This window comes from Podarcis liolepis (assembly GCF_965112155.1).
Source record: "Podarcis liolepis genome assembly, chromosome: 7".
Taxonomy (NCBI): Eukaryota; Metazoa; Chordata; class Lepidosauria; order Squamata; family Lacertidae; genus Podarcis; species Podarcis liolepis.
Window position 1 is genome coordinate 59,013,092 of NC_139561.1, and position 26,698 is coordinate 59,039,789.

The 26,698-nt window shown below is 44.7% G+C and overlaps 1 long non-coding RNA gene across 2 annotated transcripts in view; it reads left to right on the forward strand.

Annotated features, from left to right (window-relative positions):
* The window catches only part of LOC310710707, a 60,612-nt gene extending 37,924 nt beyond the window's left edge, over positions 1–22,688 (forward strand). Inside the window, exons 2-3 of one of the 2 annotated variants that reach the window (XR_014528202.1) lie at positions 17,205–17,293; positions 22,424–22,688. This is a non-coding gene — a long non-coding RNA (uncharacterized lncRNA). The remainder of the gene's footprint in view (positions 1–17,204; positions 17,294–22,423) is intronic. The other variant, XR_014528201.1, reaches the window with a different exon arrangement.
* Positions 22,689–26,698: the final 4,010 nt, after the last annotated feature.

Here is a 26,698-nt window from a genome sequence, read left to right on the forward strand (position 1 = left end):
AGGCTTGCATTCATTGAGGCTTTTGTTATTCAGAAGGGGAGATGTTGCTGAGTGTATCACTGTCCTTTACACTTAGGAGTTTGCATAGAAAAGTGGAGTGCCATTGTGCCTGCACAAGGTTGTTGCTGCCTTCTTTTATGCTGATCCTTTTGGATATTTTCTAAAATAGGCCTCATCCTGTAATGCTGAGCTCACTCCCAAGCTGTGGTCCATGGACCACCAGCGGTTTGCGAATGTCATCCATTTCTGCATGAAATATTCCTATTGATTTTTAATTGCTTCTTATTGCTTATTCTGTTTCTTATGTCATCTTTTATTGTATTGAAATTTGAATTTTATGGATTACACATTGAAATAAAATACAATATAAGAAATGAAAGTAAGCAATAAAAATAACATTGAAAATTGTATAGCATCTAGTACTTACAGTTGTTACAATAGGCTGAAAAATCATTAAATGGTCCGCCAAGACCATCAGCATAGGATCATAGAATTGTAATTTATTAGAAGGGATCCATCCAGGAAGCCATCTGGTCCAATCCCCTTCATTGTAGGACTCATAGCTAAAGAATCCCTGGCAAATGGCCATCCAACTTCTGCTAAAAAACCAACAGTGAAGGAGAGTCTACCACCTTCCAAGGGAGTCCATTCCACTTTCAAACAGCTCTTAGAAACAGGAAGTTCTTCCTGATGTTTAGTTGGAATCTCCTTCCTTATTATTTGAATCCATTGGTTTGGATCCTGTCCTCTGGAGCAGAAGAAAACATGCTTGCTCCATCCTTCATGAGACAGCCCTTCAGATATTGCAAGGTAGCTATCATATCAGGCTAATTTTTCAATTTTCAAGCAGTCTGTGGTATTTGGGGGCGGGGCAGGTTTGGGAGTCACTGACCACATTTGCATCTTAACATTTTAAGAAGATGATTAGATAACAGCAGTAGCATCAACCCCGTGACTAAATTGGCTTAATGTGTGATGCTTGCACTCTGCATTTAAACTGGATTTAGTTGGATTAATGAGTCTTGCTACCAGATCTGGGATCCTCTGACAGATTGGGCCATTCCAGAGGATTGCAGAGCAATTGGTACATCCCACCTGCACACATTCGTCACCCATCTTACATCCAATGTGACCATTCCACCTTCTTTCAAATTACATCTCACTGCCTCTGTCAATGAGAGCCTGTTCATCGTTCTCATTCCCGGTGTTGAATGAGGCCGGCCATTCCAAGCAATTGCACTGAAAAGGTAACACTGCTCCCCTTCATCTCAATGGGGGAGGGGGAGAAGAGCTATTAAGTGCAAATTATCCTGACATACAGCCACTCAAAAGCTGGGAAATTGCTCATTGTGTGGCATAATGGGGGAGAAATAGTCAAATAGCATAATCCACCATGAAATTTTGCCTCCTTTCTCACTTCCAGCAGCTCAGACACACAGGTCAATGTCCCTCCACTACCTAATTATTATAATCAATAGCTTTCTGAATTCCTGCAGCCTTTCAGTGTCTAAGGTAGATCTGTCTTGTATCCTGAGAAGCCCTGTGAAGAGCAGCTCATGGAACAAGCTGCCAGAGTGGGTTACAAGGACTCTAAAGGGCTGTCACATGGAAGGTGGAGCTAGCTTGTTTTCTGATGCTCCAAATGGTAGGACCTAAACCAATGGATTCAAATTACAAGGAAGGAGACTCTGACTAAAGAATAGGAAGAACTTCATGATTGTAAGAGCTGTTCGACAGTGGAGCAGACTGCTTCAGAAGGCGGTGGACTCTCCTTCATTGGAGATTTTTCAACATAGGTCAGATGACCATCTGTCAGGGATTCTTTCATTGGGATTGCTGCATCGTGAAGGGTTGGATTAGATGCCCCTTTTGGGATCCCTCCCAGCTCTACAATTCTGTGATTCATTGGAGGTTTTTAAACAGAACTTGGATGGCCATCTGTCAGGGATTCCTTAGCTGTGGTTCTCGCATTGCAGTGGCTTGGACTAGATGACCCTTGGGTACCTTCCAACTCTGAAATTTTGTGATTCTATCTCTTAGAGTAGGAGAGAGAATTTATTTCTGCACAGGGCTTCCAAAGGGAGAGAGATTTCTCCATCTGCCATCAGCATCAGATCTACCATGAAGGTGCAGATGTGCTTGGAGGAAATTTTGACCTGTGACAAGTGGTTAGCTCCGCCACATTCCAGGGAGTCTTCTCTTCTCATGAGGTGGCCAAAGAGACTCCTTACACTGCGTTTAAAACCAAAATTGCATTTGAATAGAAACTGTTTCTCGGGCGGCTAGTCCTAGTCTTTATAACCCTGTACCTTCTTCCAGAAGGCAGAAGCTGAAAGAGTTCTATCCTGCGTACTATCCTGCACTATCTCTGCACCTGGAAGCATAGATTTATTCTCTCCACAGTCTTTACAACCCTGGGCAGCATTGTTTTTTCCCTGACCATGCAGCTCCTAAACCACACACACAAACCATAAGTTAATACACTCTCAACAGTACAATGGTAAAATGCCATCAACAGGTCCTTTAAGAGATTGTTTTTCTGGAGGATTCTCAGCCAAGGACTGTTCCCGCCCCCCCATCCTGCCCCATGGCAAGAGAAGGAGGAGCCAGCCGCTGAAGTTGTGCTTCTCTCAGCTCCATGCTCAGCCTTCTCTGCCCCCTGATTGTTTTGAACATTGGGTGACTGCCCCCTCAAAAATATTGGGGGCAGGCAAAAGAGCTGGGCCTGCAGGAGTTGGCACCTATCCCTGCCAGCCCCTGGGTCATTATTGGGCCAAATGACCTTCTTCAGATTGCATTTTCCATTCCTCTTCCAGCTGCCTTCCTTTAGTGCCTGGTAACAGCCACAAAAATAAAACCTCACTCAAGCCACCGCCTGCAGCGTTTGGTCTAAAATGACAGTACTTCACCCACCCCCCTCCACCCGACCCATTTTGCCAATAATGCAATGTACTTTTTTTTTTTTTTACAAGATCATTTTCAAAGGTAACTGCTTATAATAATACAATTTATTCTTTATGGCTCCGGGGCAAGGCGAGCTCTAAATGAGGCATGTCTTCCATTAGAACCCTACAGAAACAAACTAATAGGCTGCAGAGAAAGTCATTTGTAAATGTTCCTATAATTCACATGATTCATTAAACAGAGATGGAAAATGATAGCATTTTCCTCTGGAAAAAAAAATCCTTATGGAATTACACGCTGCGAACACTTAGCTCAACTCTTTTATTGAGTAAGCATCTTGTCCTGCTGATGTGGAGATTATAAAGGCCTGGAGACATTTATAGTTTCATTTGCTAAATTTAGAAGTTTTGTTCTATCCACTTCATGGCCCCTCCTCAGAAGGCAGGCAGACCTTTGCTTATTCACAAGGCCTCAGGAAACAGCATGAAATCTCATATTCAGGCTGAACAGCCACTGCCTGCCTTGCTGGGCCAATCAGTTTCTTTAGGACACTGGTAGCATCATGCATGAGGGCCAGGAGGAGGAGTGATGGCCATGCCTACTGAGTCTGGAGGGAGTTGTAGCATCTGGAGAGCACCAGGTTGGGGAAGGCTGTTGTAGGTGTACAGCAAAGACCTGCAGAAGGAATGTTGGATGAGACGTCCATTAAACAAATCATGTCTATGTATTGATGGAACATTCCACTTAAGCACACCTCATTTCGCAAGTCAACAGAGAAGACAAAAAAAGAAGAAGAACCCAGCTCTATTTATTCATCAAACATACTGAAGTTTTGTCATCTCCACTGAGAGAGATGCTTGTAATCCATCTGTTAAGTGATCTATCATATTTGTCTAAATTGCTTGGAACAAAACAAGCTATCATTTGCAACCCATGCCTTCTCCCAAGTTTCCTAGTCTGTACATTGCTTAAGAATAATCGACAGTCCTGCAAGATACGCACAGAAACAGATTATGTGAAGATACTTTCCCATTGCTGGAAGAAAAGCAGGAAGTCACAATAGTTGTTTTAAAGCAGGCCACCCACAACATGGAGGCAGTTCATTCACCTCTCACAAACCCTGATACATATTGAGCCACAAGGTGCTCAAAGACACCCCCCCCAAAAAAATACCCTCTATTTGCTTGAAGCTCTATAAAGACAATAATGGGTATAATATCTATCTCTCTATATTGCACCATTAGCCAGCCTATTGATACTTCCAGGAGAATTATTATTATTATTATTATTATTATTATTATTATTATTATTATTTATACCCCAGCCACTCTGGGCGGCTTCCAACAGAAGATTAAAAATGCAATAAAAGACCAAACATTAAAAACTTCCCTAAACAGGGCTGCCTTCAGGTGTCTTCTAAAAGTCAGATACAGTGGTACCTCGGGTTTGCTAACCCAGAAATATTACCTCGGGTTAAGAACTTTGCTTCAGGATGAGAACAGAAATCGTGCAGCGGCAGCGCAGCGGCAGCAGGAGGCCCCATTAGCTAAAGTGGTGCTTCAGGTTAAGAACAGTTTCAGGTTAAGAACAGATCTCCAGAATGAATGAAGTTCTTAACCTGAGGTACCACTGTAGTTGTTTATTTCCTTGACATCTGATGGGAGGGCATTCCGCTGTGAGGGCACCACCAAGAAGACCCTCTGCCTGGTTCCCTGTAACCTCACTTCTCACAGCAAGGGAACTGCCAGAAGGCCCTCGGTGCTGGACCTCAGTGTCTGGGCTGAACGATGGGGGTGGAGATGCTCCTTAGGGTATACAGGCTGTTTAGGGCTTTAAAGGTCAGCACCAATGAATTAATAAATTAATTATGTTCTCATTCTTTGTAATATCATCAGAAACTACAGAGCCTTTCTAACAGTAGGGTGGTCCTCTGCTCCATCACCAACCTAGTAGCCCTGTGGGATCTGTCCTAGTCTTGTTCCCTCCTGCCATCCCTTGTCTGCGTGTCAGCTAGAGCAAGGGGTATGGGATTACCTGTCAGGAGTCCAGGTTCCCAGCAACACAGTAAGCGTACCTAATTAAAAAGGATGGTTTATTGTCAAAACAAACAGATAGCTCCGGACGGCTCTAACACAGCCTCTGACATCATCAATCAAGATGACCCTTCTGAAGATGCCTTCCGGTTTTTACAGAAGATAGAGAACTTTTGCGTCTTACATCTCTTGCTTTGTTTCTGGTCTAACAGCCCTCTCCTTAGCCAACTCTGAGGAGGGATTGGATCAGGTTGCCCCTCCTCCCTTTCTGACAAACTACTTATTTCTCCATTCACTCCTGTTTGAACTTCCCAAGAGCTTTGGCTGGGTTCCAGCCTGCTCTCAGCTGTTCCCTTATCCCCCAGCATTCCAAGGGGTTGGGTGAGTTGGCATTACCTGTGTGGGAATGTTCAGGGAGGCTGGTGAGGATATATTGTTTAATTATATCCTTTCCAACGTGCATTAACAAGTTCTATAATTTAGCAGAGTAACATTCCCCTTTTAATATGGCTAACCTGATCCAAAACACCCACCCACCCCACTCACACACAAAAACAAAGATCACCACAGCCAATCACAAACAAACAACCATACCGTAGGCCAACCCCAACCTCTCTCACCACCAAAGGAACACAAGTGAACAGCAGAGAACCGGCATGAGTAACGCTAACACCAAACCCTACATACATTAAGCAAAATAGAAACATCGCCACCGACCCCACCCATCTTCCCCCCCTCCACCCCTTTTCTTCCTAATGTCTCAACAAATGAAACTGATTTGTAAAAATGTTACATGGAAAAAATACGAGAGACATTACACATACTTCTGTAAAACAAGAAAATCTTTAATAAAATAATAATAATATTTTTTTTGGGGGGGGGGAATAAATTTACACAGCAGATAGGTTTGCCAGGCTTGCTTAAGCCTCTAAAATAAGTTTCCTGGTAATTCACCTTTATTCCCTCCTAAAAGGAATAGACACGACACAATCTTGTATAAAATGTATAAAATAGTTTACTCACACATTCTGTTCACAGATGGATCCCAGAAGGCAGGCTTCAGTTACAAAATATATACACTTGGAATCTATCCCATAAGGAGATAGTTCCTTTGTCCTCTCTTGGCTGGAAGCCAAGAGAGCATCTCAGGCTGATGCTTCTACAATGAAAGCAAAACGGAGAAGAGAGATATGTGGTGGCCAGCCCTGTGCTTTTGTTACCTGCACAGGTGAGGTCATGCCCACCTCTGGTTACATGCAGAGGAAGTTTGTCCCAGCCCAGGAGCAAAGAGGAAGTTTATCTACTGGCTGGACAAACATCAATCTTCATGGCTAAACATGTCAACTCTTAGGAATGTTGTATCTGACTGCTCTGTGTTTCACACCCCACAAGCTGCTGTTCATCCTGCATGAAAGTTAACTCTCTCTGTTCCTGGCTGCTTTCTTCCGTTGGCTGGAAACCTTCACTGGGAGCTGGCTCATGCCTGACATTACCATTACCTTGTAGTGGTCTCTTCAAGAGCATGGGAAGAGCCAGTTGAATCCCAAGCTGCCGCCTCTCCCAGGTGCTTTAAGATAATGCATGTACTATCAATACCATGACTCTTAGACCTCCATCCAAGTGCCTTGCAAACAAATCCAGCATAGCAGTCGAGAACTTGGAGCAGGGAGGCCCAAGATGAAAAGTCCTCAGAGCTATGAAGCTTGCTGGGTGAGGGATGCTCACTCAACCTCATGGAGATGTTATGTGAATGAAATAACCACAACTTAGGTAACCTCTAGGTTGGACTACTGCAATGAGTTATATGTCATGCTGCCTTTGAAGATGGTTTAGAAACTACAGCTGGTGCAGAATCTGGTGGCCAGATTTTTATCATGGCAATAGGGTCTGAACATATAACACCAATTCTGGCAGGACTGCACTCCATACCAATTTGCTTCTAGGCTCAATCCAGAGGGCTTGTTTTGACCTATAAAGCCTTATGCAGCTCAGGACCCCAATACCGCCTCTCCTCACATGAACCAACCCAGATCCTGCAATCATCACCTGAGACCCTTCCTCATGTGTCCCCTCCCTGTGAGGTTCAGAGGGTGGCAACATGAGATCAGGTCTTTTCAGCGATGGCTCCCAATGTGTGGAATGCTCTCTCCAGGGAGGCACGCCTTTATCCATTTTTCAATAAAGCAAAGACTTTTCTCTTTACCCAGACTTTTGGCCTTTAATTTGAAGGGTGGCATGTGGCTTCTTTTGGTGAGATGGGGTCAGTAAATCCTGGTCTGTTTTAGCTCTTTTAACTGTGCTTTTAGATTTTTTTATTGGATGTTCTAGTTGGCTTTCATGTAAATTGCTTTGGGTCACTCTGGGAGAACTAAATAAAATAAATGAATAAGGGGGCAATTATTTAAAATACTCCAAACCATGAGGTGCTTTTCCAAAATAAAAACTAGAACAGACAAGTTCCCAATCTAATTAAAGAAGTGAAGATGTGAATCAGAATACATGCAGGCAACACATAACATGTAACGTTTACATGTGCCCAGTGTTATTTTTCTAGAAAAAGAGGTGCCATAGCTCACCATGAACTTCTCCCTTCTTCTCTTAGAATGGCAATGGTGCCCACCTAAGAGGTGCCAGAGCTGAACTCCAGTGAGCTCCAGCTGAATAAAAGCCTGCATGTACCTTTTATTTATGTATTTCAATTTGAGCCCTGCCCCACACCTCCAAGGGGCTCACAGCAGTTTACCACCCCACCTGCTTTCTCTACACAACAGTCCTGCAAAGTAAGCTGACAGAGAATGACTGGCCCAAGGTCACCCAGTGAGCTTCGTGGCTCCATCGGGATTTGAACCTGGTTCTGTCTTATTCTCATGCAATGCATTCTAACCCCACACATATAGCCAGTAGGTCAAACAACGTTTCACGACAGGAGAGGGCCACTTGACCTTCCTGGCATGATCCTACTCTGTGGTGGTCAGTCAGAAGTATTTTGCAGTGGCAGGGTAGGTAAATATGTTTTACAATTCTTGGGAGGTTGCCATGGGCAGTGAGTGGACACAGTGGAAAACACATGGAAGCACTAAAAATTAATTCACTTGCCAACTTTACAGCTGGCTGAGTGCTGGCATGATGCCAACGGCAACCTGTCTCTTTTGTGAAGAGAAAAATAAAGCTGCACAAGACTTTAAAAAACATGTATCAATAGAGGTAGATATATTTTCCTAGAAGAGGCCCTTTGATATGCTTCAATGAAGCCTCATAAAATCATAGTCAGGCTGTATAAAATGCTGTTTTTTAAAATAAATAAAAACCTTTTCTCCCTTTTTGTGTACAGTTTGGCTCTCAACAGCAACAGGAAATTACCATGCCAAATGTGTAGTCTGTATGAAAAGATTTTGAATTAGCCTGGTACGGCAACTGGAAAGACGGGAATTCACAGCGTGTGATTTAGCAGAGTGACTGGCAGGCTGGACCCTCCCCCCCCCCCCACTGCCATCACCAAGCTTTGCAAAACAAACACCCAAAAAGATAGCCAATCAGAGCTGGACGCAAGCAGAGTCAGGGCTGTGGTCCACCATTGCTGCTGCAATAAGCAAAGGAACTCATCTGACCAGGAGAACTGGGAATGAGCTGGAATGAGAACAACATTCAAACTGCAGAAAGAAAGAGAGCTTATTTGCTATTTCTGGTTAGTCAGAGGCTGCTATGGATGTCCCACCATTCTACGAAGTATTCAAGGCAGGGACCAATGATAAAGTTAAGAAAATGACAGCATAGTGCAAAATCAATATAAAATAGTGAAAAACAAATACAAAATAACATTCATGTAAAAATATATCCTCCTATATACATGAAAATGTAAGGCTATCATCACGCAGCCCAACTGGAGCATTTGTAGTGCCACATAAAAATCCTTGACTTGCCTGAAGTCAGGGTGGGGGGCAAAGGCCACTTAGGAAAGGAGGGACACAGAGGGAAATGGTGGTTTAAGGAACAGCAGAGGTTAGAGGGAAGGGGGGATAGAAGAAAACTGTGGCTAGAGAAAAGTTTTCCTTCCTCTTTCATAACAGTAGAACTTGTGGGCTGAATTTTGGAAGATTCAGCAGAGGTAAAAGAAAAGACTTCTTCACACACTCCTAGCTAAACTATGGAAGTCGCTCCCACAGAAGGCAGTGAAGGTCACCAGCTTAGATGGATTTAAAAGAGGATTGGTCCAATTCATGGAGGAGAGGGCTACTAATTACTACTAGCCGTGATGGCTGTGCTCTCTGCATGTGCTCGAATCCTATTTGTGGGTTTGTAATACCCGGCGTTTGATTGGCCACTGCGAGAAGAGGATGCTGTACTAGATGGGTCACCGGCCTGATCCAGCATTCTTTTCTTATGTTCAATCAAGTTCCACTGGAAAGCAAACTTCAAAACAATATCTCAGGGGGTTTTTTGTTAGCGGATGTGGAACTTTCTGTGCTGAGATGTCTTTGTGAGCAGGCAAAATTGTGGGTGAAGGGGGGGGGGAGACACTCAGGATTTCAACAATCCACCCACTTCAACAAGATAAAAAGAGCTCAGTCGAGCGTTACAAAAATGAAAAAGAGTTTAGCAAAATCTCGGCCCCACCAGTGCCGCTTTTCTATTACGCTCCCGTGTGTGAAAACAAGAACTCCTGCTCCTAGCAAGTTGGCAGAAAGTAACAAGATTACAGGTCACTGCACACAAAATCTTCCCAGGGCTCTTACACTGAAGAAGAAGGGGGGGGGACCACTTGCATTAAATACCTGAGCAGCACTGATGCTTCCCTTCTAGTCCACAAACGCAGAATTGATTCCTCAGGGAGGGGCAGCCTCCTGGCAGCAGCTGGGATGGAGGCGGGGGCCCAGGGTGTGGCTTCTACACTTTGCTCACAGCCGTAAGTAATGCTGGGTGTTTTTTCCCAGTGACAGAACTTGACCTGAAGAAGTTGGATGCTAAATCCAGCATTCGGAGAGGGGCAGGAGGAAAGAGACAGTGTGGGTGGTTTTGCAGGGAGGGAGGATGCACAACTATGTCAGTCCACTTTGAGAGAACTGGGCCATTGCTGAGGATATTTGTAGGTAGCTTGCATTTTAGGAGTGCCCAGCTGCTGTTCGGGTGACTACTTCTCAGGCCGCTCCAGTTAGTGTCTGAACAGTGTTTGTTTTTCACACTTTCTAGCCAAACCTTCCAGAAAATTCTGCAAAGTTTCCTCAGGTATACACACCATGCTGGGCCTTACAGTTGGTTTATTAATGAAACCAGCCTGAGGTGTGTGTAGAGCAAAAATTCCAATGGAAAAGCTTCATCTTCCCAAATTCTCTACCTTTATTTCCCCCCCTGCCGTGTTACAAAATCTACAGGGTGGTCACTTATCCACACAACAAACTTAAACCAAAAGCACAGCCAAGAGATATTAGCTTCATCAGAGGGAAGGGTGTTCCTGGGCATTGGAAAAGGTGTTCATTGCTTCCTGTGGGACCACCAGGCAGGGTCCGTGATCAAGGCCAGAAATTCCCATTCAGCCCCAGGCTGTGAGAAAAACATCCTGGAGTTCTTTTGGCAAACAGAGCCAGTCAGGCAAGGGTTACTGGAACACATCCCCTGCTCCTGTCCCCACGGCTAAATGAAGCAGAGAAAGCAGGCCTATCATTAAACAGCTCAGCTAGTCAGGAGGAAAAGAAGAGGCTGTTTCTAATCAACAATGCTAACCTGATAATGGAAGGAAGCCTGAGTTTAATGGCTTGAAACTCTCCGGCAAAGCTGGCTCTCGGCTGATGTCTCCAGATAAGAGCATCGTTAGATGCATCAGCACCAGCATCTTGCCACTTAATTCACAGCTTCAGGACATTTAATGCCGGGTTTGCCAAGCATGTGAAGAGGAGCTGGGACAGATCCCAGGAGGGGAGGGAGAGGAGAGGAAATGGGTTCTGGTTACCTGCTCTGGGAAGGCACTGTGACCCATTTCAATCACAGTGTTCCCCAGGAGAAAGGGTGTGTTGTGTGTGTGTGCGTGCATGCGCAGGGACACTCTGATAGAACAGCTTCTCTCTGTCCTCTAAAAAGAAACTTTCCCTAGCAACAAAACAGAACTGGTGGAGAAATAAATGCTTACTGGGGCTGAGCCAAATCGACTCCAAATCGACTTCATGAACATTTTCAGTACGGTTGGTGATTTTTTGCAGCGCCACTTGCCGAAATACTCATCAGTTCATTTATATTGGCCTTTCTGGAATTCATTCTCAACTGATTTTGTTTTCCTCAGTGACATTCATGTACATTATGTATTCATTTACATAGCAGAGCCAAATCTATGTAGCAATGTGGCATCACCCTGTTTGCTTTTTGATCCCTTATTGGCTAGGATCTGTTATGGGAGTACTTCCAAAAGGCAAAAAGAGCACAAGCCAGACAGAAATATGACATCAACCAAGGGAATATTTGCACAGTTTCTTTTAAGAATAGCCCACCACAATCCTGGAGTATATGCAGCGTGGCCCTAGTGACTCTTTTTATGACATAAGTCAGACAAAAAGAGATCGTGATGAGCTCCAGAAGGACGTCTCCAAACTGAATGAATGGGTTGTAAAATAGCAATTGCAATTCATTGTAAGGAACTGTAAAGTGATGGTTGTTAGGGCAAAAGCAAACCTTGATTGCACATATGTACATCTGGGATCTAAACCAAGCTCATGGGATCAACAGCTTTTCCTTGGCAGTGTGTAAATCTGCCCCCCCCCCCCCGCAATGATCCCTTGCCTGTTTTGAAAAGGTGAAGACTGGATTGGTGTTTTATTCCCCTTTGCTTTCTCCTTTGGTGTTTCTAGCTGTCTGATTTGGAATTATAACCAGATAGGGCACAAATCCCATTTTGGTGCTGTTCCTTGTCCCTGGGATCTCATCATGTCAGTTCTCTTATGCATGCTGAGAACCAGAGGTCTGACTCGTTTCCTCCCAGATGTTCTGGGACCCATCAATGCTATAAGCAGCAGTTGCTCCACTCTGCTTGGCTTCTCTGTGGGCCTGATGATTATGACTCATCCTGTCCGTCCCGCCTGCTGCCAGTCAATTGCCAAACCATGTTGCTTCTTCCTGTCTGCCTGTGCATAGGAAGTGCCAGCAGGTACCAAGGAGTTATTCTCTCCCACTCTTTCTATTCTAGAAGGTGGCCTGGGCCAGCAGTATCCCATTTGAAATGTTGCTCATTCCAGCCTAATGCTACTTCTAACTGGCTCCAGAAAATCTCCTTTCTGTGACCTGGTTTGCACATCATGCTAGATGCAGAAGTGGACAGGCTCTGTGAAAAGAAACGGTGTCTGCTCTGCCTCTTCTCAGCCACTCTGCTACCATGCTGAGTTAAGCCATTTCCAAGCCTTGGCTCATGCTCTAGCCCTCCTTAATGAACCATGAGCCTAAAACCTTGGTTCAAGCTCATGGGTAGTCAGGAGAGAGCCAAACCGCAAGTCCAGGTTTCAGATGATGTGCTCAGCCAACTTGGTGCATGATCCAACAAGCTCTCCTTAGGTTCTTATGTTCATGCTAAGCCATGGCTTGGCTTAGTGTGACATGCAGACCAGGCCATAGACACAGAAAATAATGTTGCATAGTCAGCCTCAAGCATGGTTTCCAACAGAGAATTGGTACCTGTGGCAGTTCTTCAGACATAGTAATACTCCAGCTCCCATCAGCCCATGCAGCTAGCATGGCCAACGGTGAGGAATGATGAAAGCTGTAGTCCAAAAACACAGGTCTCCCCATCCCTGATCTACAAGTTACCATAATCCCCCCCCCCCGTGTCTTGATATTAGGCTTGCCGTTTGCCCCGAGGGACAGTTCCTGAGCCCTGTTTCTGGATGCCATGCCCTGTTCATTCAATCTTTGGGCACTGGCTTGGATTAATTCTCCCATCTGTATCTTTGTCTGCATGTGACTAACAGAATGAGCCCAAAGGCTGAATAAAGGGGGAAAACAAGGGTGTCCTGGCTCTTTATCCCCAGGGCAGAGCCTGGGCCTAATCAATGCATCCTGGCCAACTGATTTTTAAAAATAAAGGACTTGGCAAAGCAGAAGCAAAGGGTTCTGCCTAAACTTTGAAAGAACTATTTATCAAAGGGCTGAAATAAACTGATGGATGCTCCAGGCTGGGCTTGTGTGAGTTCCACCAGATAAGGTTCTGTTATATAGCCAAGGGAGATGGATAATGCTGGACTGCAGTGTCCTCCTACCTTGGATACTAAGCTCACAGTTCTGCCCATTGTTGATTCCGTTATAGAGATGACAGGTCATGCAGCTTTTTAAAAATAATGGGTTTATAGAGTTGATTTTTTCCCCTTTGTTTCTAGAGATGTCTGTGAAAGCAATACATACTGAGTTAAAATTATGCACTAATCCCAAACAGGGATCTCTCTGGAGGAAATTGTTTTCCATATCTTCACTTGGTGCAAAGTCTATCTGAATTTTTCCAGAAAAGTAACAGTCCCAGAAACCAGTTGTGCTTTGCAATTGGAGAATAGGGTTTGCGGGAGAAGAGTAGTAAAATGCGCAGGCCAAGATAGAGCTATCTGGAAGCAGAAGCAGGAATCCCTAACCCTTTCTCAAACTGGTGTTGGGTGTAAAGCAGCAATGCTTGTAATACCTTACCTAAACTGTGGGGGCGATAGACAGAAAGGCAACCGATACTCCCTTGCCTATTCCTTCTTAAGCAACTGTTGACATACGGGTTGTTTCTAAGGCTTTACCTCCTTCCTCTTTTTTTTTTCTCCAGTGAACTTGTGTTAGTGTTAACCTGATACCTCCATAATGGCCACAGTAAAGCCTGTACTCAGAATGACTTTGCTCCTCAGCAGTAGTATACCTTAAGTTTTCAACCAGCAGATTTCCCTGGTATTTCTCCACTCTGCTGCTAACTATATGTGGGATGTAATCCACTGGTCTCCTGCCAATCTAGCAGTTCAAAAGCACGTCAAAGTGCAAGTAGATAAATAGGTACCGCTCCAGTGGGAAGGTAAATGGCGCTTCCGTGTACTGCTCTGGTTCACCAGAAGTGGCTTAGTCATGCTGGCCACATGACCCGGAAGCTGTACGCCGGCTCCCTCGGCCAGTAAAGCGAGATGAGCGCCGCAACCCCAGAGTCATCCGCAACTGGACCTAATGGTACAGTCAGTGCTGGATTTATTTATAGGCTAAGTAGGCTGAAGCCTAGGGCCTCTAAATCTAGGGGGCCTCGCCAGCCCTCCCGCTCCCCAGCGGGCAGTCTCCCCTCTCCCAAAATTGCAAACCCAAGACTTCATGTGAGGGCAGGGCAACTCAGGCCTCTAAATCTAGGGGGCCTTGCCAGCCTGCCCGCTCCTCAGTGCCGCAGTCTCCCCTCTCCCAAAACAGCAAACCCAAGACTTCATACAAGGGCAGGACAACTCAGGCCCAGCAACTATTAGACTCTGGGCTAGCCAGTGGGCCCCAATTTGAAGCAGTGGGGCGCAACTTGATTATTATTTTTTTGGTAGGGCCCCAGTTCACAGCCAAAGTCTGCGAAATCTTATAGATATAAGTAAAATCCATCTAGATTGCTCTGGAGCAGGGACCCCCTTAGGAAATAAAGGGGGCATTTATTGGAAATCAGTTTTGTCACCTCTTCCCCCCCAAACCCCAAGACAATAAGCCCAGCCACCTTTTATTCAGTCGCATAAGTCTACAGCATGGCCATAAACTTCAACCGCTGAAATATACACCCAATATGTAGCAATGGAGATTTATGTTACTGCTTTATGAATGAACACTGTGTTTTTATTAATGGACTCTGTATTTTGTGAATTACCTAAGAGGCACCATAGGGAGTTCTAGAATCTGACAGCTAACCAATTGGGTACTACCAAACAGCGACCCCCTATTGCTGAAAGCAGGTAACCAGCAGGGAATGCTTAAGCTCAGCCTTTGCACTGTTGACTGAACACCCCCTGCTGTGCAGATAATGGAGCAAGCTCGTAAATTGCATCCCTTCTGGCATCCTGGCCAACTCTGTTATGCTGGTGTAAACCCTGGCACACCAGAAGCACAGAATAGCAGCAAATAAAATCCTCTCATACGTCAGCAACCGATAAGACTTGTCAACCAGTTCTTCCAAAGTCTTCCTAAATTATAAAGCTCCAAAATACAAGCCAAAAGAGAGCCGGTCTGGAAGTGCGAGGTATACAATGGGCACCACCAGTGAAAAGGCCCTGCTCCATGTAACTCCTGTCCTGTCATTTGATAGAGTGCCCACTTGCCCTCCTTCTTGAAATGGAATGCTCTCTATTAGAGTCTCCAGGTCCAGTACAAAGACCATAAGAAGGGAGAGCAGGGACCTCGAAGTTCCCAAAAGCTGTTAATCAAGCAAACAGGTCATCTTTGTCACAGTCAGGACACCTATGTCCTGGCCAGGCCTGCACCCAATTTTGTTTTTGTACAATCTTGTTTGTCCTCAGTAACCAAAATTATATTATCAACATAGTCTAGCAGAAAAGTTGTTTTCCTTCATTTGCAAGGAATCGTACAAAACAAAGTGGCACTAATGATGCTAATTCTTTCCCCCAAGAGTTAAATGATAACTAATCAGAGACAAACCTAGACAGCATCTTAAAAAGCAGAGACATCACCTTGCCAACAAAGGTCCGTATAGTTAAAGCCATGGTTTTCCCAGTAGTGATGTATGGAAGTGAGAGCTGGACCATAAAGAAGGCTGATCGCCGAAGAATTGATGCTTTTGAATTATGGTGCTGGAGGAGACTCTTGAGAGTCCCATGGACTGCAAGAAGATCAAACGTATCCATTCTTAAGGAAATCAGCCCTGAGTGCTCACTGGAAGGACAGATCGTGAAGCTGAGGCTCCAATACTTTGGCCACCTCATGAGAAGAGAAGACTCCCTGGAAAAGACCCTGATGTTGGGAAAGATTGAGGGCACAAGGAGAAGGGGCAGAAGGAGAAGGGGACGACAGAGGACGAGATGGTTGGACAGTGTTCTCGAAGCTACTAACATGAGTTTGACCAAACTGCGGGAGGCAGTGGAAGACAGGAGTGCCTGGCGTGCTCTGGTCCATGGGGTCACGAAGAGTCGTACACGACTAAACGACTAAACAACAAATCAGAGGCAGCTACAGGAGAGCGATGAGATTCAGGGGAGGGTCAGATGCCTTGTCAATTCCTGCAGGTATATAAGAAGACGACCCAGCTTATCACCATGGTATTGTCACCATGGTATTTAACAATAATACCTTATGTCCTTTAGAGGAGAAATAGTGAATTGGAGAGTTTTAAATACCCTTCATCATTCTTGGCTTTACTCAATTTTGTTTATAACACTCTTCCATTTTCTTCTAGTTGTGAGGGTGAGGGATGAGGAGGGGCCTCAGAAGTGGAGCAGCCTAGGGCCTCTCTTCAACTAAATCTGGCGCTGGGTACAGTCAAATGCAACATTCCTTATTTCCCTAGAGTGAGCACAGGCAGGGGACATCCAGTCAGTGCAACCTACGGCCTGGGCAGGCCGCATCATCCTCTTATATGCCTGCTGGGATTGACAAGGCATCTGACCCTCACCTGAATCCCATTAAACAGCCCTAGCAAACCCACACGGACTGGGGCTGATGGGAGTTGTAGTCCAAAAGCATTTGGAGGGCAAAAAGTTGGTGAAGGGTGCTCCACACACACACACACACACACACAAACACACACACAAACACACACACACACCAATAACACAACTGCATGTAAGAAACAGAAACATTCTTGGGGTGGAGGCTGAGAATTTCTAAACCCTTGGGATTCTGAGGAGGAAGGTGAAATGCAAGGGGATGTGTGTAAAATACAGATAAGAAAGCTGAACTCCAGCTGTTCCTCTTATCAACCCTCCCTATTTTCCACTGCAAGAACATGTAATTTTTGTGCCTTAATCATATAAGTTGGAGTGACAGCTGCCATGTGTCAGTGATTTGGTTCCTGGAATTCTCCTCCCGCCTCCCGCCTCCCACTGCCGCCATGCATGCATCTAAAATGGAATCTTACTTCCTAGCTCCTTTTTCTAATCTTCTTCTTAATGCATCCCATATCTTGATGATGCATAACAGAAGTTATTAGCAGTGATGCATTAAAATATTAGATGGCTTTGAGAGGTGCCTCTTGTTTGCCTCAGGCATTTTTTAAAAAAATGTTTTTTAAAAATTCTTATTACATCCTGGGTCAGTTTCTGGGCTTAAGTAAATAACAGGCTTCTTTGTTTTTTTCTTCGAAAGCACAAGATCTGGACATGTTTGGTGTATATAACAGTACACGTGCCTACTCAGGAGTAAGTTCCAGTAAGTTCATTGGGACCTACTCCTAGGTAAGTGGATGTACTGTTGCAGCCCACAGGTCTGTAAATGCACCTTAGTTGTGTGCAAGAGCACAGCACCCATAAAGGACACACTTGGCAACCCTCTGTCAGTTGCAGCGGTGGGAGAAAACACCCTTTGTGGGTTCAGTCTGGATGCACAAACCAGATTCCTAACTGGTCAGACTTTTATTCAGTAATGCATTACTGGACAGAGGCCAAAAGACTCTGTGAGAGCATGTCCATTATGATATATGTAATATAGGCTGTTTTGTTTTTAAAAAAATTAAAAAATGTTTTTATTGAAGATTTTCTTGGGTAACAAAAGTACATACAGTGTCTCTGCTTTCAGTTCATAGAAACCTTTCTACTAATCTCCCCAACCACATTCTGCCCCTCCTTTGCCCCACCATTGCTCATCCAATCACAGTCCTTGAAGATACTTACTCAACCCATTTTAATTTTGCTGGATGTGCAGTCAAGTTGCTTTCCCTGTTTTCTTTCCTGCCAGGACCAATTTCCAGTCTATGTGCCACAGAATGTTTACCATTGACTTAAGCAAGGCTTACTTCCAAGTAAAGGGTGCACTGGGACATAACCTCCAGGTTAGTGCCTTTCTATTGGCGCCTTGTTGGACGTAACGAAAAGGCAAGTGTGGTATTGCCAGAAGTTCCTGCCTCTGGCTTGCCAGATTTAGGCTGCAGCGCTGTGTACCCACTTTCTTAGGAGTAATCTCAGGCTTGTGGGTTCAAACTCCTATGTTGGGCAAAAGGATTCCTGCATCGCAGGGAGTTGGACTAGATGACTCTCAGGGTCTCTTCCAACTCCAAAATTCTATTATTCTATTATTGTGTTGTTAAACGCCCAGTTTAAGAGTTGTTTGTGATGACTCAATTATGTCATTTTTTTCTGGAGATGGGATGGTGGACACCTCTCCTCGAGAAGAGCACAAGGGACAAGGGGAGGCACCAATACAGCTCCTTACCAATGGCACAGCTCTGATGATACAGCCTCTCTTGAAAGCCAGTGTGGTGTAGTGGTTAAGAGCGGTAGTCTCGTAATCTGGTGAACCAGGTTCGCGTCTCCGCTCCTCCACATGCAGCTGCTGGGTGACCTTGGGCTAGTCACACTTCTTTGAAGTCTCTCAGCCCCACTCATCTCACAGAGTGTTTGTTGTGGGGGAGGAAGGGAAAGGAGAATGTTAGCCGCTTTGAGACTCCTTAGGGTAGTGATAAAGTGGGATATCAAAGCCAAACTTCTTCTTCTTCAAACCTGCTTGGAAGTGAGACTCACTACTCAAGGAGAAAGCTGCCAGTGAAAAGGGAGAAGCAGTCTGCATGTACTCAGAAGCACTCTTGTTCCTACACGCTCTGGAAGCCTTCACACTGCAAACAGAGATCTGGAGGCTGAAACAGGTGATGAAAGTGAACCTTGGCAACAATATATTAGGTTTGTTGAGAACTGGAAGAAGCAAATTGTGAAGAATGTATCCTGTCTACTCAGGTGAAGGGTGACATATCACTGACTGCTCAGCCTGCCACTATGTCTGAAGGTTGGGCATCTCAGGGAGAGAGAGAAAATGTTTTTAGAAAAACACATGCCAGTGCCTTCAGCTTCTGTGATTAGAGGAAGAAGAAACTCTCCACTCTATATGTACATAAATAGATTGGCTTTTTCCACTGAAAAGGAAGCGGGTAGTCAAACAGGAGCCACACTGTGGTGTCATTGTGTTTCTAAGGAAGCCTTTTAGAGAGGAGTCCTTCCTGCTAAGCCACTAGGAATAGTTCTGCCTCCCATCCCAGCCAACAGAGGCTATCAAAGCACTGCCTTCCAAGATGCAACACTTTTGACAGATAACAGGAAATTGAACTGCCCTGAGCACACCATAGAACATCTGATAAATATTATTTGGAAACTTGATTGAGGTTGAACTTGGGCATTTCTACCACTTTCTGAACCCAAACAGGAAGGATTTCTTCTGTGATTCATCTGAGGCAGTTTTTTCTGTGGCAAGCAAGGAGGACAGTTCAAATAAAGATTGGCCTAGATGTTGCAGCCCCCGGCAATTTAAGTGTATGCGATTTTGCCCAATGTACATGTTTTTGCAATCAAATTTCCCCTATTCTTTTTGTAGGTTATCTTCCACAATATATGCATCTTTAGGCAATTTTTCCTAGTATATGCATCTTTTGACACATTGCTACATTGCAAGGTATCCAAATCCTCACTCTGCCATGAAGCTCACTGGGGGCCAGTCACTGAGCCATTGCAGCAGCCCTGGAGGGGTGGCTGCCCAGTCAGCCAGCAGTGCTATTAGAGGAGTGGGAGTGCCCAGTAGGGCTTGGAGGGAAGAAAGATGGAGAGAGCAGGTGAGAGTTGCAAGAGGAGGAAAAAGGAAAGGAGGGAGGGAGGGAGGGAGGGAGGGAGGGAGGGAGGGAGGGAGGGGAAGGGGAAAGCAGTGAGCAGAGGGAAGGAGAAAGGCAGGCAGACAGACAACAGATGGAGGAGAAGGAGAAGGAGGAGGAGAAGGAGGAGAAGAAGGAGAAGAACAGGCCCAATCCAACCCTGATGGCTGATGGAAGTCACTGATGGAGCACAAAAGGTGACAAAAAGCAAACATTTTGAGTTTCTGGTCCATGATCTTTCCCAGCTTTGGAGGTACCAATACATCCTCTTGCCAACAGCGTAAGGGGGCATAGATATGCCTCTGAAGGCAGAACATCACTGGAAGCAGATGAAATGGAAGCAACACCCAGATCTCCCATTCATATCTTGCTGTCCTGGTCATAAAGATGGAACTGCAGACAGAAAGTATTCCATGACTAAATGGAGGAATCCTAACTAACTAGAGAAAAGCCAGCTTTGCATTTTAATTTGAACCTTTATACGATATTGGAGGTTCTGAGCATCTGAGAAGCACTGCAGTACCCTTAGGGAAATGGTGGAAGTCTTTCCCTTTCTGTCAAAGCCAACTGGCCAGGAGTTTCAGTATCTCTTCTCAGTGAGATCCACATTTTTCTGTGTTCTGCCTACCTTTGCCACTTGATACGTCGGGAGGCTTGTTCCTCGCTATTACACAGTATCGCTAACAAGACAGCCCTGTTGCAACACCCCAGTGTGATGCTAAGGGGAAAATGTGTGTGTTTTAAAAAGACCCATGCAGCATGAGGCTAGATAATACCGCCAGCCTGAATGCTAACATCTCAGCCCCTCTTGCTTGGAAGTATCCATTAACAATGCTCCTCTTCAACAAAGAGCCTGTGGAAACTAGATAGCGGGAGCCGAGTTTTCAAGCCAATTCCACCCCACACAGCAATTGCTGAATTCATATGCAGGCTTTCCGTGCCTCATAAATTTTCATCCTGGCATCGCTTCTTGTTCTCTTTTACCGCATTTTCAAAATGTAGGTTACCCCTTTTGCATTTTAAACAGGCGCAATTGTATCTAATGCCTGGGTTTTTATGGCCACTAAAGCACTCCTCAGTTTGATGAACTGATCTCAAGCGAGGTAAATTATGTCACTCATCGGCTTTGTCAGTAAATCAAGGGGTGACACTTCCCTGATTTGTAAAGGCTGAAGGGAAGGATTCACATGGAAAACCTATAAGGCAAGGTTAGATTAATAAGCAGTTTAAAGAAAATGTTCCTGCTTTAATGGATATGGTACATCCAAAATCAATTCTGGTTCACTGACATTTCGGAGACTTCTTTCTGAGGATCACTAGAAAGACTGTATTAAACACTTTATGGAAAATTCAATCCTGGATTTCTTTGCTTTACAGTAATTGACAACATTTCCATATATTGCCATGTGGTTTTAGTGCTGTAAAGTTTCCTTGGCGCCCTTCCGTTCCTGCCCCCTCCCTTCTAATTATTTTGCTTCACTCTGCCTGCCACCAGGGAAAGAAAAGTTGCATTTCAAACTTGCCCTTCATGTCTTGCATTTTCATTTGCAAAATGTTGTCCTCCCACACCTAACACCAACACAAATGGCTGGTGCCACAGATCCTAGGCTCAATCAGTTGCTGAAGCAGCCCAACTCTAAGTGCCTAAGGCCAGCCATTCCTGCCTATGCAGATGCCTTGGCAAGAGCAAGGGTGTGCAAGGGATGCTGGGGGATTCCCTCTTGCCTCAGCACTTACTTGGAGAGGTGAGCAGATTCCCCTCAGCTTGCATTGCATGGGCTTTGTCATTACTATTGTTTAGTAAATTTAAATACCTATGTGGCTTGAAAGATCAGCAGAGCTACATATTCTAAATCATTTTATCCTCACAACAAAATAGATTAGGCTGGGAGACTGCAACTGGCCCAAGGTCACCCGGTGAACTTCATGACAGAGCAGGGAAGCAGGAGGCCAGCAGACATTTTGTATTTTTCTGTTGTGAACCATCTGGGGAACTTTGGATGAAAGGCAGCATACAAATTTAATAAATAACCTGAATCTGAGTTGGAACAGGTTTGTAACCTAACTTAATCATTTTGGAAAGATTCGGAGGACAGCGGAGTTTAAAATAAGGAGGTCAGCCCGGACTGTGGCATGACTTAAAGAGCACTGAGTTCCGGCAAAACGCAAACATATTTAACCTCCCTACAGTGAGAGGTACAATTTTAAATTACAGGGAAGCAGGAGGCCAGCAGACATTTTGTATTTTTCTGTTGTGAACCATCCAGGGAACTTTGGATGAAGGCCAGCATACAAATTTAATAAATAACAACAGCAACAACAGCCTTAAAGCTCCTTCTCCCAACCCCTGGTGATTATGCTGAGGTGAAAAATAGGCTTTAATGCCCCCACTGCTAGTCCTTCATAGGAACGTGCTTGCTCCCCCCCCCCGAACCTCCTTGAGGCAGGATTAATGAACAGAACTATGTTTCTTAGGGGTTCTTACATTCAGGGAGACTCTGAATCACTGCTCCCCAGCATCCTCCTCAAAATGCAAAACCGAAAATCATACAAGTAGTATGCATGGCATTTTATTGAATATAATTCAATTTGTGAGGGGGTTGGAACTAGAAAGAGGAAAATCCCCTAAAACAGGATTACAACTCACATTTCCAAATTCCCCATAGAGTGTTCTGAACCACTGCATTGCATTGCCACATTAATATCAATTGAGAGCTTGTTCTCCATTCTCCTACAGGTGAGCTCGGCAATGACCAGAAGATAGATGGCCACAGCACACTTCCCCGCCAGCCCCTTGATGTGGGCCCAGGAGATCATGACCATCTAGATCAGGAATCAATATCAGCAGTTTCATGTTAAGGAGCAAAGCTTTGGAGCAGTTAATCCTATGAGAGATACATCTGGAGATGGGCCAATATTTACAAGCAATTTACAAAGTGCATAAAACAATGAAACTGTAAGAGGGGAAAAGTTAAAACAGACTATTTAAAACATTCAGAAATCATTAAAATAAACGATAAGATAAAAACCAAATTAAAACACGTTTTTACGGCCCCCTTTTTTCTTTTCTTTTTTTGGAGAGAAGCCATCTTCTTCTCTTCAATGAAGTCCACAACCATGTCCCAAGGGGGCAGGGAGGCATCAAGAGGTCCAGTCCTAGAAGCCCTGCAGCCATTTGTGCCTAGATCATTTCCTACCTGCAATCTCAAGAGCAAATTGCAGTGGAAGTTCCCCCTTTTCCTTCCTATCCCTTCCCCGAAAGCAAATTATTGGCTTCCCCTTGGCTTCTTTGAGTCCCCGACATTGTGCCTTTATCTTTTTGTCCCTCCCCTCTGTGTGCCTCAGTCTCCTTCTTCCTTGCCAATAAATTCCATGAGGTCTACCCCATTTGAGGGAATGAACAGAATGAAATCTTCATGTTCATGTGAGGCTTTTGGTGACTTGCCTCTTCCCCCTATGCTGCCTTCCATAGGAAGTATGCATCTGCTAAGCAAAGAGGTGTCCAGGCTGCCCAAGCTTAGTCAGGACCATGGACAGCAGTGTGGGTTCAACCCAGAGCTCTGGTGGGACCAGGAGTCAGAACCAAAGAGTAACCAAGGATGGAGGAACAAGTCAGAGCTTATTGCTCAAGCAAGACTCAACTGCCACAAGAAGCCTTTAATACTCCTTCCTGCCCAGAAAAGAGCTGAGTCAGCCAAATGTTGGAAGGTGCCTTTGGGGCTCATGGGAGTTGTAATACAAAAAAACTGGAGGGTGAAGGGTGATATATGGCTGAAGTGCTGCTGCTGCTGCTGCTGCTGCTGCTGCTGCTGCTGCCCTCAGGGAATAGAGCCAGCATGGAGCAGCAGTTAGACTAGGACCAAGGTGACCAGAGTTCGAATCCTCACCACTCGGGCAGGACATTCACTGGGCAATCTTGGTCCAGTTGCTGCCTCTCAGCCTAACCTTCCTCACAGGGCTGCTGTGTGGATTAAATGAGATGGGGGAGAACTATGTATGCCACCTTGAACTCTTTGGAGAAAAAGGTGGGATATTAATTAAGGAAGGAAGGAAAGAAAGAAGACTCCTGGAGCTGCCTCTTCACTATCTTTCTGAAAAAGAAGAAAATAACCCCCAGGCGATATGTCCCTAAAAGACATGGTTGGGCCAACCAGAGGGTAATCATGATACCACCAAGTGGCCCATGTCGTCCACTGACCCATGGCACCTAATTGTGATTTGGGGGAAATGTGTGGAACAGATTACAGCAACTTTTTAAAGAGGACAGTAAGGAAGCATTAGAGCCCATAAAGGGCTAAATCCCTTTTAAGCAAATGGAAGCCATTCATTGTTGAATGTGCCTGTCCTATATTTTCCACATTGTTAACTTTGCTGTAAAGCTGCTTTTGCGATGGCACTGGGAGGGGAGCAAAGAGCATTCCAGAATTGCCTGCGTTAGTTTCAATTTTCCTCCTGAGGCTCAAAAAGTTAGAAAGCAGGCAAAAGGGAAACGAAGGCCATCCAGCCCATCCCTTGACGCGGGGGAATGGGCAGGATTGCCAAGTCTCCCCACATATGTCCGTCTAACCAATCCAGGCTTTTCCTGAGATCAGTATTAAATCATTATATTGGATGTAGTAATTTTTAATGCATTGGCTTATTAAGGCTTACCCTGCCTTTCTGCTCTCAATAATGCCCAAGGCAGTGAAAAACAACATCAAAATGTCAAGACTAAAAACAATAAAAACCCACCTGAGAATTACACTTACCCTTTTGAGCAACAATGGCAAAGTTTCTAGACAGCAAGAGAAGGAGAGTGAAAATGGGGTGTTAAAAAGAATAACTCAGGATTTTTTCTGAGTCACTTCTAAGGGCAACAGTTTCTAAATAGCTGTTGCTCCACCATTTGGACCTCAAATAAGTCATTATACTGCCACTTATGGTTTACTGAGGCTCTTTCTGTAAATCGTTCTCTCATTGTAACATTTTGTACCCATAACTGAAGTTATCGGGCCATGAGTTTGCAGGGAAGGTTAGGAGGGGCTTGTGGAAGCAAGTTCTTTGCAACGCTGGGATTTGAACCAAGGATTCTCAGGATCTCATTCTCAGGATTCTCAGGATCTACATGAGCTTTTTCTTAACATTCTGTGCACTTCCACATACAACATCAACCATGCAATTTATCAATCCTATAGTTTCTTCAGAAATACCACTGTTGTGTTTCATTTCTCAAAGCAGCTTCAATCCAACTAGAAAATTTAAGCTGCATTCACTCGATATTTAAGTCAGGTGTGTTTATTTGAGACAGCTAGCACACTTGACATGGTCAAAGTTTATAAAAGTATACATGGCCTGCAGAAAGTGGATAGAGAAAAGCTTTTCCTCTCTCTCCCACAACACTAGAACTCATGGCCATCCACTGAAGATGAATGTTGGAAGATAAAAAAAAGTCCTTCATGCGGCATGTAGTTAAACCATGGAACTCACTCCAACAGGAAGCAGTGATGGCCACCAACCTGGATAGGATGAGACAAATTCATGGAGGAGAGGGCTATCAATGGCTCGAATGGGCCATTGGCTCTTCTTATCTTCTTTTGTTCTTAGTGAAAAAAAGAAAAAAATTATATCCAGAATACTACCCCCCCCCCAATTTTTAACATTATTTTAAAGTAAAAAAAACCCTTATCTTATACACAGAAAAGTACGGTAATTTGTCACATTTCTGCTGCATCTTCCCTTTCAGAATCACTCTGAACAAAGTTACATTCTAGAGGAGATCAGAAGTTGCTGAGCTCTGGGAATCGACCACCAGCTTGCACCAGCCCATGAAATGTTCTTTTCCATTCATTGGATTTTTAAATGCACCTATTTGCAAAATGTTCACATAATGCCGAGCTGTACGCTAGACTGATGTGACTTAAAGCTTCCTGGGGCACAGATAATGCCATGGATTCAAGAGCCACATTTGGCAAAGGACAATGCCATCTGGATCCTGGCTCTTCCAGTGATGGGAGGCTCATGGAGCTGCAGTTTGCAGGTGACTGTAGAGCACCTTCATGAGTCCAACTCAGCCTTAGCCAACTAGGTGCCCTTCAGCTGTTTTGGACTACAACTCCCATCAGGTGGCTGAGGCTGATGTGAATTGTCCTCCAAAACAACTGGACGACACCAGGTTGGTAAAGGCTAGTCTTACTTACAATTTCTCAGGAAGTGGAAGAAAGATCACTTTAGAACTCTCTGTCTTTCAGGGGGGGTGCAGAACAGAAACCATGCAATTCAGTTTATTTTGCACTAGCAGAAATGCACGTGGAACTTAATTTACTTTTTTATTCAGTTTGCAGTCCACCATCACCTGATTATCAGAACAATAGAAGATAAGAAGAACCTGCTGGATCAGGCTAATGATCATCTAGTCCAGCATCTTCTTTTCAGAAAGGGCAACCAGATGCCCCAAAGGGACACCCACAAACAGGACCTGAGCACAAGATTCCTCTCCCCCTCCTGTGGCTTCTAGAAGCTGATATTCAGAAGCATTACTGCCTCCAACCATGGAGGCGGAGTCATTGTGGCCAGCAACCATTGATAGCCTTCCCCTCCATGAATTTGCCCAATCATTCCTTAAAGCCACCTAGGTTGGTTGTCATCACCCTCTCCTATAGAAGTGAGACCCAGAGTTTAACTATGCACTGCATGAAGGAGGACCTCATTTTATCTGTCCTGACTTTTCCAACATGTAGCTTCATTGGATGTTCACGCATTGCAGGGTTTTGAGAAGGGGGGAGGGGACTTTGCAGGTGGGTGTGGTTGGAGAATAATGGACTTGTAGGCCAAATTGGACCCTCTGGTAGGCCAAGATTGACCTGTGGACCAGAGGTTCCCCATTCCCTAGTCTAGACCCACTCCAAGATGCAGATATTTCATGAGATGGAGTGTCTGTGGACCACAGCTAACCCCCTCCAGTCTGTTCTGGTCACTGTTTTTAGATCTACTATCTCTCTCTCTCTCTCTCTCTCTCTTTGGTCATCACTCGTAG